Source organism: Bactrocera latifrons, unplaced genomic scaffold, assembly GCF_001853355.1.
Source record: "Bactrocera latifrons isolate USDA-ARS-PBARC rearing strain unplaced genomic scaffold, ASM185335v1 scaffold_23, whole genome shotgun sequence".
Taxonomy (NCBI): domain Eukaryota; kingdom Metazoa; phylum Arthropoda; class Insecta; order Diptera; family Tephritidae; genus Bactrocera; species Bactrocera latifrons.
The window spans coordinates 1,736,267-1,748,708 of record NW_017535852.1 but is presented as its reverse complement, the minus strand read 5'-3'; the positions used below and the strand labels follow the sequence as shown (position 1 = coordinate 1,748,708).

Genomic DNA, 12,442 nt, shown 5'->3' with positions numbered 1-12,442 from the left:
AAAAAAAAAAAAAAAAAAAAAAAAAAAAAAAAAAAAAAAAAAAAAAAAAAAAAAAAAAAAAAAAAAAAAAAAAAAAAAAAAAGGCACTTACATAAGTGCACGCAATCAGCAGTAAGTCCGTAATGCATTAAGCGTTTACGCTGACAAGATATCGAATTACTTACTTAAACACAGATCCACACATACACACACACATGCACTCGCAAGCACAGAGAAGTTTTGAGTGGAGTTTCTGTGTCACTAAGTGCTTTCTGCTGTGCGTACAGCCGCCTTTTATCCACTTAATCCTGCCGGTCGCTTGGACACTCTGCACAGCAGTTAATGTGACATGGCCGCTGAAATGACATAAAATAAGCGATGAAACTCCGTTGGCATTTAAAAGCTCCAATCATTCATTGGTTCGGCTGTCGGCTGTCGGCTGTTAGCTGTAGCCGGTACACTGGTGTGGTGTGGAGTTGAGGAAGCTAACTTTTAGGATCGCTGTCTCATAAATCAAAACGGCTTTTAAGTGATGAACTAAGCTATTAAGGCTTTTAGATATGTCTACCCATGACTTTAGCAGAAAGTGTTCAACAAGTGTGCAACTCGTGTTATTGATGTCTCACAAGTGACACCTACACGAATCTGTGATACAATGAGACGATTTCAACGCTACCGGTGTTTTCCTCTAATATTATGGCATTTCGTAGTCACGGATGAAATCTGGAACGAATGCCATATAAGAATTCAAGTTTAATGCAGAATCCATCGAAAACCCAAAAAGCTCGCCTTTCTGAAGTCACTTTCCGGTTTTGCACAATTTATAGTTCAAGCGATTTCCTACCGACGTTGGGAACGATTGCAGTGGTGACCATGAAGTTTTTTCAAAAGATGGTCGATCAACTTTTTCAGAAGTAAATCGATTCCGAGGATGGAGTCATGTGTCGAAGTTCATGCAAGTGAGGAAAGTTCTCTAGGCACCATTCACTTGGAGTGACCGGAAATGATTCTTTTTCATATAGCTCAGGCAGCTCACGACTTCCGGTTTTGGACCAAGTATTCCCTGTGGAGCAAAAAACATTCGATTGAAGGCGAGCTAAAGTGAAAAGCAAATCATCTCCCCCCAGGGTTGTGGACTGGGTGCGGGGCCCACTACATAAAAAAACACCCTCACTGAAAAGTTGAATATAGTCTAGCTGTTGTAAACTCGGCTATAACCGCGTAAGCGGTGCCTACACCAATAAAGAAAAAGATCGATTCGGTTGAAAATTACAACTTGTGAGCATGTTTCTCTCATTACAAAGGTCCTCAGAAAAATCCGTTAAGACACAATCTAATTGAAACTTCAGTCATATCTGATAATATATGATACCTGACAGAAATCTCTGTCTTTACATCCCTTAAAATGCTAAAAAGCAATCGACATACTAAAATTCACTTAAATAATGGCAGATGATCCAGCCGTAGGCGTTCCTCACGAGCGACTGCTTTCTCATCTCCTGCGCACTTTGCAAGATATGTTGGCCACATGCTGTTTTCGAGCGCCATATAATCGGAAGTATGAAACCATGAGAAAAATGACACTGATGCTTACCCAGTCAAAAATGTAAATAATTCAATTCACAACACTCTCTAAGTTGCTCGAAAAGCTTTTATAGACGCATATCAAGACGCAAAATCTTGTGTGGATCACCTCATCGTTCGATGAAAATTTCTCCACAGCGAGCATTCTTTTGAGATCTGAGAACAGCAAATAGCGGCTGGGAGCCTGATCTGGAGAATACAGTGGTTGTGGAAGCAACTTGAAGCATAATTAATGGATTTTTGTCATCGCTTTCACTGACTTTTGACACGGTCATTGCCTTGTTGAAGGAGCCCTTCTTTTTTCTTCAAATACGCCCGTTTTCCGGCGATTTCGTTCTTCATACGGCCCAATAACGCTATGTAATAGAAGTTGTCGATGATCCATTCTTTTTCAAGGTAATCTATAGAAGTTATTCCACACGCATCCCAAATACAGACGCCATAACCTTGCCAACCTCTGTTGTGTTATCCCACACATTGGAGCGCGTTCATCGTGTGCAGTCCACTTGGATTGTCTGTCAATTGAATTCGGAATGAAACGATGAAAACATGCTTCATTCATTGTCACATATCGACGTAAAAACGTAGGTTTATTATGCTGGATCGTCTCCAAACACTGCTCCGAATCATCAATTCGTCACTGTTTTTGGTCAAAAGTGCGCTCGCGAGGCACTTTGCACAGAGCTTTCCAAAATCCTTGAATGATATGATGTATACATTCAGTACATATCTTGAGAGTGCCTGCTAACCCGTGCAACTTTATTCTACTGTCACCCAAAATTATTTTATAGACTTCTTAGACAAGATTAGTTAGTAACACGATCAAAACCAGAAGGTGGTGAACGCAATTCCCTAATCGATGATGATGGAAGGGGAGTTCCAATCGGAGCCAACTACACTGGAATAAACTTATAAGGTTCTATCGAACGTACTGTGTGAAAAATTAAAGGCCACCTCCAACAAACTCATTGGACCTTATTAGTGTGGCTTTAAGCCTGGAAAATGAAAAACTGACCAGATATTCACCATCCGCCAAATTTTGGAGAAGACCCGTAAAAACATGTTCGAAACACACTACCTCTTCTCCTATTTTAAAGCCGCCTTCGACAGCACGCAAAATAATTGCCTCAATACGGCTGTGTCTGAACTTGGTATCCCCGCAAAATTAATACGCCTGTGCTAACAGACGTTGTACAATACCAAAAGATCCGTCAGTATCGGGAAAGGCCTTTCCGAGCCGATTCTAGAAACATTTTCCTGGAGAAAATACTTCGAGCTGCAGATTTGAATAGATAAGGTACGCTAATGATCTATGTAATGATATTGATATCCGGTAGCGAACGAGGGCAAGACAAAATACATATCTCCTGTCCAACGTGACTATTGACAGTCATAATAGATCACTTCGTCTACCTTAGAAGCTGTGTTAACACAAACAACTATGTCAGCCTCCAACGCAGAATAATTCTCTTCAGGTACTACTTCGGTGTGAGTAGGCAATTGAGTAGTGAAGTCCTCTCTCGAATTATTCTCATCACCAAACCAAGCAAATCATATAACGTAACACGAATAAAGCAAAGTAAGTCATAAAACGAACATTTATGAAACGACAAATTAAATAATAATAAAAATGTGAACACAAAAAACCCAATTTCAAGCTTAACAAATAATTATTTTATTACAAAGGTATTTATTATTTATGAACTATGCATAAATTGAAAATCATTAACTCCAAAATGAAATTATACGCAATAAAAGAGAGAAATAGGAAAATCAAAAAATAAACAAAACTCCAAACAAAAAAAAAAAAAAAATACGAACGACGGCATGGCGCCAACAAAATATGCCGAATCACTGCATGCAAAGCGTTGTTGTTGTAATAGCTTAATTATTTTGGTTTTTGTGGAGATTTGCCTCTTATTTATTTCTTATGTTGCTTTGATTTTTATGTTTCAAACTCTTTTTATATTTTTTAAATTATTTTTTTAAATATATATACAAACATACATGTACATACTTATACATACATATGTATGTGTTAGCCCTAATAAGAAATTGCTTGTCAAAAAATCAAAAAAGAAAAAAAAATTAAACGTAAACATAAGCAATAATAACAGAAAGCAACAACAACAATAAAATTGCTTTTTACAATAACTATAAAAATCACAATAATGTAGCGAAACCGCAAGCAAATAAATACAACAAGCACATACTATACACATACATACAAACAAGCTTAACACCTATTGTATGCACATACATACAGTATGTATGTGTGTGTATGCAGCATATGATTATGTGTAAGTAATCGCTTGATGAAATACCAAATCCTACGACTTATGTGGTCCACCGGCGGATCAAGCGACCGACATGACAAGCTGAATGAGCCCATGAACAAATCGACATGCAAGCTTTACACACACACACACACACATACAAACGCGCAGGCTTCAAGCGGCTGCGTCGACGATTGAACAAGCAATTTAACTACGACTGTGTATCTATGTATGTGTGCTTGTGACATGTAAATAAATATTTATGCATGTACGCTTTTATGAAGCCATTGAAGCCGCTGAATCGAACTGACTGACTGACTGACTGACTGACAGTCGGCAGGATTGCTCCAGCTGCATTTGCGGCAGCGAATCAGCGAATGATTGAACAAATAAACGTTCGAATGCACAATCGACAGATTTCCAAAGACCACAGCGAGCTTGTTGAAAGAAGTAAATAACAACAACAACAAGAAAATATTAAAATAACAACAACATTAACAACAGCCATTATAACCGCAAAAGGCATATACATATACTCAGCCAAAGGTAAGCATCACAGGGAAGCCAAAGCAACAAACCGCAAGCGGCAAGCGAATTGGCAACAACAAAAACAGTGCCATAGGTGCTGCAAAAACTTTGTATCTACATACACACGTATGTATGTATATGTGTATGCGAGTGTATTGAGGCTGCAACCACAGCATTAAAGCCAACGAATGGCAATGGATATTGCTAGTGATAGGCAAAACAGTGTTGCGGCATGCAAGCACATACTGATATATGTAGGTATATAAATACATCCATAATTACAAATATAATATAATTCACATGCATACATAGGTACATACAGAAGGTACATATCCGCAATGCAATTTTGCATATCCGTTGTCTTAAATAGGCATATAGCGCATATTGCTAAAGCATAAAATCTGGAAATTTTGAAGTTACATCTTCGGGACTTTCCGTAACTCGAAATTTTATAAAACTGTGTAATATTAGTACCAAATTTAGCTTTAAGTGCATACATACATATGTGGTTGAATAACTCAGTCCCGAAATTTTTTCGGGATCCCGAAATGAAAACACTTTAGCTGGCATAAAATTGTAAGACAAAGAATATTCGCAGCTAAAACACAAAAGCAGAAATTCCCGAAAATTCGTGACTAAGTCTTCGGGATTTTTTGATTCCGTCACTCTAAAATTTATAAAAATCCATAATATATGTATGTATGTACATATGTATATGTGCATATACCAAATGTAGGCTTAAGTGCATGTGTGGTTGAATAAGTTGTCACAAAAATTTTTTCGGGATCCCGAAATGAAAAAACTTTAAGCTGACATATAATTGTGAAACAAGCAATTTTCGCAGCTAAAACACAAAAGCATAAAATCCCGCAATTTCGGGACTAAGTATTCGGGATTCCGTTACTTGCAAATTCCTAAAAATCGATAATATTTTCTATAATTTACATACAGAAAAAAATCAAAAATATTTCGGGTTTCGAAAGCTACAAGTTTTTGTTATAAACTACATAAAAAAACGACAAGCTTGTGTGTCTTCAACGGCACTCACATTGTAGCGCTTTCATTCTTATGCAGGTTAATAAGTATGTATTATTGTTGTAAGCATTGGTTTGTGGCCACACTGAGATCGCAGCGTTGCACCGACAGACTTGCCATAATATTGAGGCTTATGTTGACAATCGATGACGTTGTTATTGTTATTTGCATATATCTCTCGTTATTATTGTTTTTATTGTTATACTCCTGCAACATGTTGTGCCAGGGTATTGTTGTTTTGTTCACATAACGGTTGTTTGTATCCCCTAAAAATAATGGAGATTTATATAGGGCAACAAATTTGCATACATATAAAAGATCAGCGTGAAGAGACGAGTTGAAATCACGCCTACTTCCCATAAAACAAAATTTTAAATTCCATCTGATTCTTTCACTTTTCAGTATATAAATCAAGACCCAAGTTGTGCCACTAGTTTTTATAGCCAAAATATACCGAAAATAACGGGCAACCTGTCAGGTACTATTGAAATTCGAAAAGACTTTTACCCAGCTTTAATACGTATAAGTGCGAGTGTATGAAATGTTCGGTTACACCCGAACCTAGCTGGGCACACTTACACTCTTACTATTATCATTGTTGTTACTGCAGTTGAAGTTGCTATTGGCAAAGTGGCGTGCACAGTGGGTTATTTAACAAAAATTGTGACTGATTTGTTGGATATTGATGTCATTTGACTTTTTAACTTAAATTTCGCTCGAAAACCCATTCGTCGATTTTTTTAGGTTGATATGACTGTCAGTGACTTCTGTGACAAATGTCACTTCAAAGTAATCATTAGTGTTTAGTATACACTTGTCTTTCCGAAGTACATAAGGTGCATTCGGCGATTATTACGAAGAGTGGAGTTGCCGAAAAGTTCGGAGTGCTGGAGAAGTGCTTCGATAATAATTGTCTGTCGTAAGCAAGTGTTTTTGATTGGTACAAATTATTCGAAGAGGGTCGATAACGCGTTGACGACGAACCACATCCAGGACAGCCATCAACATCAAATCATGATCCATACGCCAATAAAATAGAAGAATTGGTGCTTGAGAATCAACGATTAATAGTCAGCAATTTAACTGGCATCATTGGAATATCGGAAAGATTGGGTAAAATCATTTTGAAACATCATTTGAGCCGAAGGAAAGTGAAAGCACGATTGATTCCAAAATCACTAAATTTTTTCGCGTCGCATTAATGTCTGCGAAACAATGTTTTCCGACTAACAAGATGCCATGAAACGTATTATTATTGGCGATGAGTCTTGGATCTATGCTTGGCCGAATATCGTCGCAAAGGTGAGCTGTAGCCGAAAAGAACATGTCGAAGCAGGCCAAAAATAATGGTTTTAGCATTGTTTCCTTCCTCTTAAACCATTATCGAATAGAGTTACCAAATATATTAAAAACAACTCGATCGAATACTTCATTGTTGCATTGATTCCGATCGTTTAGTTTATATGGCAACTATATGGCAAAGTGGTCCGATAGTGGCGGCTCCGACAAATGAGCAGCTTCTTGAAGAGAACAGAACGTGTGCAAAATTTCATATGGCTGGTAGAAGTACTAATTCCGAAGCAATTATTTTCGATGGAGATCTATATATGTACATATGTTGGAATAAGTTTGATATTTATGAGAAGTCCTTTTGGATTGAACCCAGACCCAGACCCAGAGATCTCACTAGGAAATCTACAATAAATATGCAAGGATCTGTACTGAAAAATCAACTCCAGAAGCTAAACATTCCCAAATTCTAATCTCAAGTGAAAGTTGGAAAGACGGAGTTTTTGTTTGACACTGCAAAACTAAGTGCATTTAGGTTAGATTGGCGAACTTCGCCTAAACTAAAAAATAATCTCCTTTTACAATCATTTCTGGCCCACTGTGCTCTGCTGCAATAACATTACGGTTAACGCCGGTTTGCTTTGTCAATGACGTCAAAACTGTTATTGGTTACATTGTCATTGGATGTATTATGGCAATGTTTGGAGAAACATGACAGTAAAGCGGAAAAAATTAGGCTTAAACAATAGCTTAAGCGACGTGGCGATTATGCATGCGCTCAGCCAAATGGCGAATGGCTGGCAATGTGACCAAATGCGATGATCAATAAAGGTTTCAAGTTAACGTCGCTGCTCTGTGTCTGTGTGTGCTGTTTGCGAGCATAACGTAACTTTTAATTAGTGGTAAAACCCTAACTCAAATGGAATTGTCAAAGGTCATATGGGCGCAAGCAGTGTGGGATAAAAGTTAATTATTTGGAAAGGAGACAACAAATGAACAACAACAAGAGAAAATTGCAAAAAAGTGGTTAGGCGCTGCAGCAACTAAATTTGCATAAATAAATTGAATATTCGAAAAAATCCAATTGAATTGTGAGCATCTTAATTCTGAACTCAAGGCAATACAAGCTTATGGAAGTATGGTTGCTAACTAGTTATTATGGGAGAATTCGAAATGTGCTTGCAATATAAATTTTAAAAATTATTATAATTAAAATTTTACCAAATTACCACAATTTTATTTAAAAATTATGAATAATTATAGGGTTGCCACATAATAAAATTTTTTCCTTTTTTACCGGAGTTGCCACCTATTGGAAATAATATTTTAATCGTTACATTTATTACGAAGAACAATAAAAAAAGATATTTTTTTCTAATTTTCGAAAATTCGAAATGTGCTTGTAATATAAATTTGAAAAATTATTATAATTAAAATTTTACAAAGTTACCACAATTTTATTTAAAAATTATGAATAATTATAGGGTTGCCACACATTAAAATATTTTTTTCTTTTTTTTTTACCAGAGTTGCCACATATTAAAAATAATATTTTTATCGTTACATTTATTACGAAGAACAATAAAAAAGATATTTTTGTCTAATTTTCGAAAATTCAAAATGTGATTGTAATATAAATTTGAAAAATTATTATAATTAAAATTTTACAAAGTTACCACAATTTTATTTAAAAATTATGAATAATTATAGAGTTGCCATATATTAAAATATATTTTTTCTAATTTTTTACCTGAGTTACCACATACTGAAAATAATACTTTTATAGTTATATTTATTACGAAGAACCATAAAAAAAAGATATTTTTTTCTAATTTTTTTTACAAGAGTTGTAACCTACTTTAATTAATTATTTTTTATTTCTTATAAATGAATAAATGGCGTTATATTTATTAGGTACAAAAAAATAAAATTTTTCTCTAAAATTTTTTACCGGAGTTGCCACCTATGTCTGTATTTTAATTAATTTGTTTTTTTTTAAGGAATGTGCATTTGGCGTTATATTTATTACGTACAACAAAAAGTTTTTTTTGTTTAACATTTTTTAACAGCTGCCACCTATTTTAATTAATTTGTTTTTTGCTTTCTATAGTGAAAGTGTTTTCTCGTTATATTTACATATTAGAAAAAAATATATCTTAGATACAACAAAAAATAATTTTTGTCAAAAATTTTCTAACAGAGTTGCCACATATTAATTTTTTTTTGTCAAAATAAAAGTGTTTTCAGCATTATTGTGATATACTCGTATTAGGTACAACAAAAAATGTTTTTTTCCTACATTTTTTTAACAGAGCTGCCACCTATTTTATTGTAATTAATTGATATTGTAAGCAATTATTCAACAATCTATGAACAGAATGCATATGTAAATAATTTAACAATTTATTGTGATGAAAAATTCACCACAGTGTATATTTCCACCAACTCTCCCCGCCAGCTTTGATCCATCCGTAAAAAAGACACACACACAGTAACTCTCCTCCAGCGAGGCTTCCCCTCCCATTACGTGTTATAAACATTTATTACATTTGAAAGCTGTTGCAATCTCTCATAGTTAAACAACAAAAAACAACACATTTTTTCTGAAAAAGTTGTTTTGATTATAGAAACGAATTGCAACAAATAGTAGACTGGAGACCTTAATAAGCCCGCAAGCTCATTTCAATAAATATAAAAAATAGTACATATTTGCTTGCATGCTATAATTATTTTTAATTTCGTCAAGCATTTATGTACAATCCAGCGAGTTATCAATGTCAAAGCTAATTTTACTTGTATTACAATTGTTTAAAAATAGCACAAAATGAAACCGAAACGACCCAGTTTTGAACACAAACAAACGCATATACTTCATTGTATAACTGTATGCATACAGTCACAGAGATATTCTCGTAATTATAATTGACACACGCGACTGAGCTGAACATTTGTAATTTATACAAAAGAAAATAAATAAATGTATTAATATGGTTGTGGAAATTCACAAATCTCTAAATAGATACAGATATAAACGTACAAAACACAAATATGCATGTATGTATATAATATATTATTAACATCATYAATTCTATAAATATGTCAATTATATAACAGGTCAATTGAAAAGTCCCCGACCTACCATGTTGGAACACATATTTTTGAGGAAATTTGTTTTTTTTTTTTGTTAATCAGCACAGTTCCCTTCAAGGCTAATACACTGATTATGGCGACCTTCCAACTTTTCGACACCATTTTCGCGGTACGATTTGTCCTTTGCTTCTAAATAGGCCTCAGTTTTGGTGATCACCTCTTCACCTGATGCAAATTTCTTCCTAGGGTTTATTCTATCGAGATCTGAAAACAGGAAATAGTCGTTGGAGGCCGGAATACAAAGGCTGCGGATGTAATTCGAAGTGACCGTTTTGCAGAGACTTCGTCCTTCAAGCGTTTCAATATGTATAATGATAAACGCTGTTCATGGTCCTTCCTTTCCAAGATGTTCAATAAATTTTATTCCATGCGCCTCCCAGAATACAGGCGCCATAACCTTGTCAGCTGACTGTTGTCTTTTTCCAGACATTAAAGCGAATTAATCGTGTGCTGTCCGCTGAAATGACAATCAATTGGTCTTCGGAGTGAAATGATGGAGCCATGTTTTATCCATTGTCGACGCAAAAACTCGGGTTTATAACGCTTGAACATCTCCAAACATTGCTGCGAATCCTCAACTAATCGTTGTTTTTGGTTAAATAAATATTCGCGAATAATATGATGCTCATGTTCACTTCATAATTTTAGAGTTCACTTAACTTTCAAATTTATATTCATATACAAGTAACTGATAATATTACTAAGTATTGTCGGATAAAATCCAAAAGTTATTCGAAATAGGATTGGATGATAGAAGATCAAGATTTCCTCCAGTTATTTAAAGACCTTTCTGATATTATTAGCTAAGGCTTTTAAGCCCATTTTCTCAATGTCTGATTAGCAGCCTTCTGTCAGTTAAGTTATGCTTAGCAAACAGGGTTTTTGTTAAAAAAGAACTTAGCTGATGGATGGGATAACCAGACATTGAGAAAACGGCCCTTAGAATGTTTCGACCTTTTCCCATGGCTTTCTACAAACCTATGCTTACATTAATTGTTATGTTGGTTTTGTTCTATAGAGAGAGTGTATAGTAAATTAACAAGATGACTCAACGAAAATACTTTGTTTGAACTTTAGAGGATTAGTTGAACCAGAATAGAAACACTTTGTACTAATTTCGTTAAAAAATCATATTGAACACTAATAAACAAGGCAAAATATATCGAGATCATTCAATGTTTGCTTCTCTTTTCTGTCAAATCACGAACAGTTTAGAATTGTAGAGTTTAGGAAAGTAGGATGACATATAGTATATAGACTTATAAACTCGAGAGCTTCAAGTATTATAGCGTTTTGAGCTTGTTTCCAGGTTTAAAGAAGATATAATTGAAAGAACACAATGGATCACTAAGGCATAGTATCAAGGTCTTCAAACTAGACAAGCTGGCTGATAAAGTGACTTGCTGCGGAGAATACAAAGATGTACTAAAGGAATATAAAAAGAAATTCGTAAAGACAAGAGATAGTCGTTGAGGAACTCCTGCGGCAAGTTTAAAAAGGCAACCAAAGTAGCAAAGCTTAGGAAATTACTATTTAAGCACATTTAAGCATAAGATGGATCCAAAATGGCCGTGGGACCCGGAATCTATTGCTCGGAGCTAGATCTTAAACGACAATTCAAGATTCAGGATTATTGCAGTATTTTCCAGGCGGAAGTATTAACAGTTGCGAAATCGGCCGAGATAGCTAAGTACGCAGGAAATAGCATAAAAAGGATAAATATGCAATTAAGGCTATAATCACATCGCATTACGTCAGAGAGCGTTCTTAGAAGCAGGGAAGTAGTAGATGTAGCAGCTACCGGCAAACGGTTGCATATATTCTGGGTTCCAAGTAACAAAAGAGTTCTAGGAAACAAATCCGTTAATGAGATTGCCAAAACTGGTATCCGTCTGGCTACCGAACAAGTAAAAGAAATACGGAAGTAAGTTAAAAAGATAAACAACGAAATTTAGAAGGAATTCCTTAAGTACATCCTTAAGTAAGATCATGTGCAAAAACACCTCGGGAGAATTCGTATTATTCTTACTCACGTGGTATCGATAGGACTCGTACAGTTCGTAGAAAACATTAATGTCCTGTGTGACGAATTCTTCACCTCAAATTAAACTGAACCCCAATATGGCTGCACTACTTGCAAGCGTCAGCGGGTCTATGTATGGCATGGCAGCCGGGCAGTAGAACCTAACCCAATTTAACTTTTATTCTTGTTGGTTTTTTCTCGCTCGAAATTTATTTATCACTTTGAACTCTGGTATCACACGAGCTAATGCACTGCACAATAAAGCGAAAGTATTGTGTTATGAAACACAAAACAAAAAAAAAAAAAAACCAATCGAAACAAACAGTAAAGAAATATTTTACTTAATGTGCAAAATAACGCGCACAAACCGGATTCTTTCAAAAATAAACTGTCAAACAATTTTTCATCAAATAAATTTTTATACGAAACGTGCCTAAATAACAGTAATTTCTTTTCAGAAGTAAGTGGGAATTCCAGCGTATTAAAATGACATTGTAGAGCAAAGCAAGTGCAAATAAAAAAATTAAACGAAATACTATAATTAAAAATATTGACAAAAACTAAAAAAAGAAATTAA

General features: G+C 35.0%; 1 protein-coding gene across 1 annotated transcript in view; it reads right to left on the bottom strand.

Moving 5' to 3' along the window:
* The window catches only part of LOC108968761 (BMP-binding endothelial regulator protein), a 132,173-nt gene that overhangs the window by 62,946 nt on the left and 56,785 nt on the right, over positions 1 to 12,442 (bottom strand). The window lies entirely within an intron of this gene.